This window comes from Lactuca sativa, chromosome 4 (assembly GCF_002870075.4).
Source record: "Lactuca sativa cultivar Salinas chromosome 4, Lsat_Salinas_v11, whole genome shotgun sequence".
Lineage (NCBI taxonomy): Eukaryota > Viridiplantae > Streptophyta > Magnoliopsida > Asterales > Asteraceae > Lactuca > Lactuca sativa.
The window spans coordinates 239,418,949-239,428,863 of record NC_056626.2 but is presented as its reverse complement, the minus strand read 5'-3'; the positions used below and the strand labels follow the sequence as shown (position 1 = coordinate 239,428,863).

The window sequence follows — 9,915 nt, the reverse complement described above, 5'->3', positions numbered from 1 at the left end:
CGGGTGTATTGATCTTATCCGAGAGGTATCACTACGGAATCGTAGTGTTTGCATCGAGTTTGGAAGATTGTCCTCGGGACACCCTTCACTAACACTTGTAATTGGTGATATTCGGATCTTAGGTTCATTTCTGAAAGGTACGTCATTCCTTGCGGTTGGTCAACTGATTTCTCTTTGCGAGTCAGAGAGTGATGAATTATAATGGAAGTCATGTTGAGGTCTGCACCATGTGGACTTCCCAAATGTCACCCATGCTAGTACTACTCTCGCCCATGCACGCTTAACTGCGGAGTTCTAATGGGATCCGGTGCATTAGTGCTGTTATGATCGCACCCTCTGAAGTCCGTCTTCTTGAAGAATAAGAACAGAGATCCCAAAGGCGAGAAGCTTGGTATTTTCATTCTGTGGCTAAGTAATCATTAAACTGTCTGGATGGTTCTTGTATCATTTTGATTCAGGCCAAGAGAGGAGTTATTATACATGAAAACTTAGCTCGTACACGTTATGATATAACCAAGACGGGGCGGATGATAAAATGTGTGATTCTACTCTAGTCCCACATCCCAACGAGGAAAAGAAACTACGTTAGAAATCTCACATTCTATTGTCTACCAGGTCTTCGTTATATATAACTCGGGAATGTATAAGCGAGCAAAATCATGACAATAATCTTCTTACGAATCTTTTTCAATGAACTAAAATTTCCTAATAAAGGCTACTATTGACCGTGGATGTACGTCGATTGTTCAATGAAAGAGTAAAAGTATGTTCTCGAAGGTTTGACCTACATCCCTATGATGCAGTCGTAGTAAGGAGTAGAAGTAAGTTCGTAGACTAGTCTCAAGACGTTTATCGTTCGCGCCGAGGTACTATAGGTTGGTGGGTAATATGATCCAACCACTGAAAGAGACTTGGAAATGTCTTCGGAGTAAATTTCTATAGTCCAATGACTTGAATAAAGTATGTTTTGGATAGACTCCAATGAAAGTATGATGAGAGTATTTGAACAAGAACGTGACACGGAAGTTAGCCGCCTGTCAACCTCATCGATGTTTAACATGTACAAATTCAAAGAATTTTGACCTTGAAGAACGTCTTACATCATATATGGAGTAGCAAAAGTTTTGGCCGCATAAAGGCCTAACTAAAAAGTACCTAGAGTACAAGGCAGTTTCATAGAAAATGCCACATAGGACATAGACAGGAACACGGTTCTTTAAAACAAGAAGGAAAGTAAAGTATCTCCTACTGGTGACGATCATCCCTCTAGTGAACTCTTAGCTCAGCCAGTTCATGTTCCATATCAAGCAAGTGTCTTTCGTACACCCTCTGGCGTACTCAAAGTTCTATGACGTCGGCTCGTGATTCAGCCAGTGCTTGAAGCAGGGTTTTATGGTCTCTTTCAGATCTCTTATGAGAATCTTCCAGATGAATGGTGCGAAGGGTATGCATTCTTGCATTGGCGGCAACTTCTGTGATTTGATGTAGGGATGTCCTATCTTGAATCTCATTTCGGGCCACTCTGCGGCCTAGAATTTGCAAGACTCTATCTACTGAGCCTCTATTGCTCAGGTCATAAAAGCTTCGGTCTCCATTAAATGGAATGGGCTGTCCTTGGCTCCATGTTTCCAAGCATTCTACCCAAGGAGGCGTCGGGCAATGAAAAGCCGAATGAGGGTTAGGATTTGGAATGGGAGCTACTTGGGGTAGGTTCTCAACTTCAGGTTTGGAGTTGTCATCATCCGTGAGGTCTTCAGCATGGTGATCATTCAAAGGAATCGGATGATCATTCTCTGGTTCTTCTCCAAACCATCCATCAATGACTTCATTCGGAAGGTACGGGTTGCCGTGGGGATGCAGTCCAGCCGTGTTATCTACGCGGTAATTGAGGTAAGGAAATAATTATTCTAACTCTTTGTTTAGGTGAATGTATCACAAAATAAAGTAAAATAGGAAAATGATATGATAGTCTTCTACCAAGACTTAAATGTTCTGTAAGTAAAATGATAGCTTTTCCTTTCTATTGACTAGTATTAAAAGTACTTAGTCTAACTCATCGTTTATGTGAAAGTATCACAAAATAAAGTAAACAGGAAAAAGTACTAATGTAAGTGTTATCCCAAGGTACTAGGGCTAACACGCCATCGCGTAAAGCGAAACGTATAACCTATCACAAAATAAAGTAAATAGGAAAATACACTAAAGTAAATGTTATCCCGAGGTACTAGGGCTAACACGATGGATGTAAATGTTATCCCGAGGTATTTGGGCTAACACGACATATATAACCTAATGAACATCCGAAGATTGTCCAATTGTTCTCTGTAGCAGCAGAAGGGCGGAGGAAGGGTTAGTCCCGTAATTGACTCCTATTATAAGTAATAACCTTAGACATTTGTAGATGTTCGTCACCCACTGTTGCTAACAACTGGGTTCCGGAATGGTTAGTCCCGTCCATATATCCTGAGGTACTAGGGATAGGGTCCCGTCTAGATATCCCGAGGTACTAGGCATAAGGTCCTGTCAAGATATCCCGAGGTACTAGGGATAAGGTCCTATCTAGATATCCTGAGGTACTAGGGATAGGAAGGAAGATTTACACAGAAGGTACTAATAAGTCATCCTGTTGAGCAAATTGACAAGTCTATACCTCTGAGGCGTTCCGGTAGAGTTAGTGTTCCACCTGAGTTCTATGGTTTCCATATTACTGCAGAAGGTGATATACTTATCAGTGATAGCACACTGGTAAATTTGGATGAACCTAAAAACTACAAGGAAGCTGTGGCGAGCCACAAATCGGCTAAATGGAAAGAGGCGATGGACAACGACATTCAGTCCATGTATGGAAATAAAGTTTGGAACTCGGTTGACAATGTATCGGGTTGTAAGACAGTCGGGTGCAAATGGATCTTCAAGAAGAAGACCGACATGGGTGGGAAAGTACACACTTATAAGGCGTGACTGGTTGCGAACGACTTTACTCAAACTCCGGGAGTTAACTATAATGAGACCTTCTCTCCAGTAGTTGACTATGATTATGAAATATGGAAAATGGATGTCAAAAACGCTTTCCTTAATGGAAAGTTGGATGAGGATGTTTACATGAGTCAGCCATAGGGTTTTGTCGATGCAAAGTGCCCTAATAGAGTGTGAAAGCTTGAAAAATTCATTTATGGATTGAACGATGCAAAGTGCCCTAATAGAGAGTGAAAGCTTGAAAAATCCGTTTATGGATTGAAACAAGAATCTTGCAGATGGAATCTTTGTTTCGATGAGAAAGTCAAAGTGTTTGGCTTTTCGAGAAGCGATGATAAGTACTGTGTATATGTCAAAGCTGGTGGGAGCATAGTTAGTTTTCTGGTATTGTATATGGATGACATACTACTCATAGGAAATCACATCCCAACCTTGCAGGAAGTTAAGTCCATGCTTGGGAAGTGTTTTGATATGAAGGACCTCGGAGAAGCTGCCTATATTCTGGGGATAAGGATATTGAGAGATAGGAGTATGACACTAATTGGACTTAGTCAAAGTACCTACTTGGATAAGGTGTTGAAATGATTCATAATGCAGGATTCCAAGAAAGTGACTTACCGATGCAGAGCAATGTCGGGCAAGGCTCGTTCGACTACTGTAAAGAACATTCTTAAGTACCTGCGGAGGACTAAGGACTGGGTCCTTACCCTCAGTGGGAATGATGACTTGAGAGTGGTGGGGTATAGTAACGCTAGCTTTAAGACCGAAAGGGATAATTTCTGCTCTCAGTCAGTCTGGGTCTTTACCTTGAATGGAGGAGCAATAACTTGGAAAAGTTCCAACCAAGAGACAGTAGCTGATTCAACTTGCGAATCAGAGTACATAGAAGCAAGCAAGGCAACGAAGGAGGCAATATGGCTAAAAAACTTCATTGGATGTTTTGACTTCCAGAATATTTACAATATTAAAATATCCATAATCGATCATATGCTGGAATAGGTTTTAAATGAAGACTATCATGAATTTGGTTTGTAGATTTGTCTCAATGGTATTAGACATAGCAAAGTTCGCTGCAACATTCATGACTTCATTTCCATCTTTATGTTGGAGTGTGAATGTGTGATTCAATATTGTTAAGTAATATAAATTCTTTCAGATTGCTATTATTGTGTATTTTGTTAGCTTGGACCTAAATTGTTTGATTTAGATAGTTCAAAAACTTGAAGTAGCAAATCCAACAAAAGAGCCTCTCAAGTCTCCCTTACTAGATGGAAAATGGGAACTCATATACACCACTTCACAATCCATTCTACAAACTATGATTTTCCGGTTTCGGAAGGATTTACAGCCCAAACACAAAAGTTTGGTCATGAATTTCCTAACTACGTGGTACTTGCGGTTTTGGAATTTCAAGACTCGAGACTGCACTTCCTTTCACCCGTTCATTTGAAGAATAATTATTAAAATAATCAAACGAACTTTAAATTTGCTAACAACTAATAAAAATGAACTTGACTTATAATTTGAAGTGATTCACTTTAGGGTTTGACCGAACCAAAAATTTGGGTTGTCACAAATGTGAACTTCCCTGAAGAGCTGGCTATAGATATCATTCTACACTCCTTACATCCATGTTATGATCAATTCCGGATAACCTATCATATGAACAAGGAGGAGGTCACACTTAGCAAACTTCAAGGACTTTTGAGGACTACTGAAAGTGGTCTCAAAGGTAAATCGGTTGTTACTACTCCTACCACCGCCCCTGTTCTAGCAATAGGACAAGGGAAAGGGAAGAAGAGGAAGGATCCCTCAAAGAGCCGCATGGGAAAGTCTATTGATGGATCCTCTTCAAGTGGGAACAAGGCTGGTTCTGCTGTTCCCATTTCCAATCCTAAAGAAGCAGAGTGTTTCTACTGTCACGAAAAAGTGCACTGCAAGCAAAGCTGCCCCTGATACTTGAAGGATGTTAAGGATGGGAAGGTTAAACCCACTCATGCAGGAATTTATACTATTCTATCTAAAAAATCATCACATTCTAACTCTTCAGGTGCTTGAAACAGGTTGTGGATATCATATTAGTTCTGATGTGTAGGGCCTAAAAAGAAGTAAGGATATGGAGCACGGGAAGATAAACTTGATCATGTAGAATAGGAAGGTTTCACCTGTCACCAAGATCGGAGTTTACTCTTTATTGCTTAGTAGTGGGTTAAGAATAGATTTGAATAATTGTTTCTACTTGTCTGATATGGCGAGAAATATTATTTCCTTTCATGGCTTGTACAAACAAGGTTTCACATTTTTGTTTGAAAATAAAATTGGTGCAATGAATGCTTATTATAATGGTTTTTTATTTAAACGCATTACCTTGTAATGGTGTATATGAAACTGTGAATGTTGTAGACAACTTTGGAAATGATGTGCATCATATTGATTTTTCCAATGAGTTGGACAAAGCATGCTTGTGGCATTGTCGTCTTGGACATGTCAGCAAGAAGCGCATAAGCCAACTCCAAAAGGCTGGAATTTTGGAGTCATTCCACTTAAGGTCGGCTGACATTTTTGAATCTTACTTACATGGAAAGATAAATAAATCACCCTTCACTAGTACTTGTGAGAGGGGTGAGGGTTTGTTGGATCTCATACTCACCGATGTGTGTGGGCCCTTCCGAACCGCCACAAGGGATGCTAACCGCTTCTATGTGACTTTTACTGATGATTACAATAGATATGGCTATGTCTACCTAATCAAGCATAAGTCACAAACCTTTGAGAAATTCAAAGAGTTTAAACAGGAAGTGGAGAATCAGTTGGGCAGGTAGATAAAGATGCTCTGATCCGATCAGGGTAATGAGCATCTTAGTATCGAGTTCCTTGACTATCTTAAGGAATGTGGAATTGTTTCACAGTTAAATCCACCGAGGACACCACAACTTAATGGTATGGTTGAGAGGCGCAACCTAACCTTGTTGGAAAAGGTTCGTTCCATGATGAGTCAAGCTTCGTTACATATCTCATTCTGGGGGTATGCCTTACAGACTCCCGCCCATATCCTCAATCTAGGCCCTACTAAGAAGGTTGCCAAAACACCTCACGAGATGTGGACTGGGAAGGCTCCCACATTAGACCACGTCAAGGTTTGGGGTTGCGAGGCTTTAGTGAGACGTGAGACTCAAGACAAGCTTGAAACTCGGAGTGAGCGGTGTATTTTCATCGGCTACCCACAAAAATCCTTTGGTTATCTCTTCTATAGATCGAGTGACAATGTTGTCTTTGTTGCGAGGAGAGGAGTCTTTCGCGAGAGAGAACTCATAGGACAAGGATACAGTGGGAGGTAAATTGACGTTGAAGTGCTTCAAGAGTCAAGAGGTGAAGGAACCTCAAACACTAGCGATCAACACGAGGAGGAAACTCTTGTTGAGTAAATTGACAAGTCTATACCTCTGAGGCATTCTGGTAGAGTTAGTGTTCCACCTGAGTTCTATGGTTTCCATATTACTGCAGAAGGTGATATACTTATCAGTGATAGCACACTGGTAAATTTGGATGAACCTAAAAACTACAAGGAAGCTGTGGCGAGCCACAAATCGGCTAAATGGAAAGAGGCGATGGACAACGACATTCAGTCCATGTATGGAAATCAAGTTTGGAACTCGGTTAACAATGTATCGGGTTGTAAGACAGTCGGGTGCAAATGGATCTTCAAGAAGAAGACCAACATAGGTGGGAAAGTACACACTTATAAGGCGTGATTGGTTGCGAATGACTTTACTCAAACTCCGGGAGTTAACTATAATGAGACCTTCTCGCCAGTAGTTGACTATGATTATGAAATATGGAAAATGGATGTCAAAAATGCTTTCCTTATTGGAAAGTTGGATGAGGATGTTTACATGAGTCAGCCATAGGGTTTTGTCGATGCAAAGTGCCCTAATAGAGTGTGAAAGCTTGAAAAAACCATTTATGGATTGAAACAAGAATCTTGCAGATGGAATCTTTGTTTCGATGAGAAAGTCAAAGTGTTTGGCTTTTCGAGAAGCGATGATAAGTACTGTGTATATGTCAAAGCTGGTGGGAGCATAGTTAGCTTTCTGGTATTGTATGTGGATGACATACTACTCATAGGAAATCACATCCCAACCTTGCAGGAAGTTAAGTCCATGCTTGGGAAGTGTTTTGATATGAAGGACCTCGGAGAAGCTGCCTATATTCTGGGGATAAGGATATTGAGAGATAGGAGTATGAGACTAATTGGACTTAGTCAAAATACCTACTTGGATAAGGTGTTGAAATGATTCATCATGCAGGATTCCAAGAAAGTGACTTACCGATGCAGAGCAATGTCGGGCAAGGCTCGTTCGACTACTGTAAAGAACATTCTTAAGTACCTGCGGAGGACTAAGGACTGGGTCCTTACCCTCAGTGGGAATGATGACTTGAGAGTGGTGGGGTATAGTAACGCTAGCTTTAAGACCGAAAGGGATAATTTCTACTCTCAGTCAGGCTGGGTCTTTACCTTGAATGGAGGAGCAATAACTTGGAAAAGTTCCAACCAAGAGACAGTAGCTGATTCAACTTGCGAATCAGAGTACATAGAAGCAAGCAAGGCAACAAAAGAGGCAATATGGCTAAAAAACTTCATTGGATGTTTTGACTTCCAGAATAATTGCAATATTAAAACTATCCATAATCGATCATATGCTGGAATGGGTTTTAAATGAAGACTATCATGAATTTGGTTTGTAGATTTGTCTCAATGGTATTAGACATAGCAAAGTTCACTGCAACATTCATGACTTCATTTCCATCTTTATGTTGGAGTGTGAATGTGTGATTCAATATTGTTAACTAATATAAATTCTTTCAGATTTCTATTATTGTGTATTTTGTTAGCTTGGACCTATATTGTTTGATTTAGATAGTTCAAAAACTTGAAGCAGCAAATCCAACAAAAGAGCCTCTCAAGTCTCCCTTACTAGATGGAAAATGGGAACTCATATACACCACTTCACAATCCATTCTACAAACTATGATTTTCCGGTTTCGGAAGGATTTACAGCCTAAACACAAAAGTTTGGTCATGAATTTCCTAACTACATGGTACTTGCGGTTTTGGAATTTCAAGACTCGAGACTACACTTCCTTTCACCCGTGCATTTGAAGAATAATTATTAAAATAATCAAACGAACTTTAAATTTGCTAACAACTAATAAAAATGAACTTGACTTATAATTTGATGTGATTCACTTTAGGGTTTGACCGAACCAAAATTTTGGGTTGTCACAAATGTGAACTTCCCTGAAGAGCTGGCTAAAGATATCATTCTACACTCCTTACATCCATGTTATGATCAATTCTGGATAACCTATCATATGAACAAGGAGGAGGTCACACTTACCAAACTTCAAGGACTTTTGACGACTACTGAAAGTGGTCTCAAAGGTAAATCGGCTGTTACTACTCCTACCACTGCCCCTGTTCTAGCAATAGGACAAGGGAAAGGGAAGAAGAGGAAGGATCCCTCAAAGAGCCGCATGGGAAAGTCTATTGATGGATCCTCTTCAAGTGGGAACAAGGCTGGTTCTGCTGTTCCCATTTCCAATCCTAAAGAAGCAGAGTGTTTCTACTGTCACAAAAAAGTGCACTGCAAGGAAAGCTGCCCCTGATACTTGAAGGATGTTAAGGATGGGAAGGTTAAACCCACTCATGCAGGAATTTATACTATTCTATCTAAAAAATCATCACATTCTAACTCTTCAGGTGCTTGAAACAGGTTATAGATTTCATATTAGTTCTGATGTGTAGGGCCTAAAAAGAAGTAAGGATATGGAGCACGGGAAGATAAACTTGATCATGTAGAATAGGAAGGTTTCACCTATCACCAAGATCGGAGTTTACTCTTTATTGCTTAGAAGTGGGTTAAGAATACATTTGAATAATTGTTTCTACTTGTCTGATATGGCGAGAAATATTATTTACTTTCATGGCTTGTACAAACAAGGTTTCACATTTTTGTTTGATAATGAAATTGGTGCAATAAATGCTTATTATAATGGTTTTTTTATTTAAACGCATTACCTTGTAATGGTGTATATGAAACTGTGAATGTTGTAGACAACTTTGGAAATGATGTGCAGCATATTGATTTTTCCAATGAGTTGGACAAGCATGCTTGTGGCATTGTCGTCTTGGACATGTCAGCAAGAAGCGCATAAGCCAACTCCAAAAGGCTGGAATTTTGGAGTCATTCCACTTAAGCTCGGCTGACATTTTTGAATCTTACTTACTTGGAAAGATAACTAAATCACCATTCACTAGTACTTGTGAGAGGGGTGAGGGTTTGTTGGATCTCATACACACCGATGTGTGTGGGTCCTTTAGAACCGCCACTAGGGATGCTAACCGCTTCTATGTGACTTTTACTGGTGATTACAGTAGATATGGCTATGTCTACCTAATTAAGCATAAGTCACAAACCTTTGAGAAATTCAAAGAGTTTAAACAGGAAGTGGAGAATCAGTTGGGCAGGTAGATAAAGATGCTCTGATCCGATCGGGGTAATGAGTATCTTAGTATCGAGTTCCTTGACTATCTTAAGGAATGTGGAATTGTTTCACAGTTAAATCCACTGAGGACACCACAACTTAATGGTATGGTTGAAAGGCGCAACCTAACCTTGTTGGAAAAGGTTCGTTCCATGATGAGTCAAGCTTCGTTACCTATCTCATTATGGGGGTATGCCTTATAGACTCACGCCCATATCCTCAATCTAGGCCCTACTAAGAAGGTTGCCAAAAGACCTCAGGAGATGTGGACTGGGAAGGCTCCCACATTAGACCACGTCAAGGTTTGGGGTTGCAAGGCTTTCGTGAGGCGTGAGACTCAAGACAAGCTTGAAACTCAGAGTGAGCGGTGTATTTTCATCGGCTACCCACAAA

The 9,915-nt window shown here is 40.2% G+C and overlaps 1 pseudogene; it reads right to left on the bottom strand.

Annotated features, from left to right (window-relative positions):
- Nucleotides 1-217: 217 nt before the first annotated feature.
- On the bottom strand, nt 218-335 carry LOC111912939 (5S ribosomal RNA; annotated as a pseudogene).
- Between the last annotated feature and the right edge of the window lie 9,580 nt (nt 336-9,915).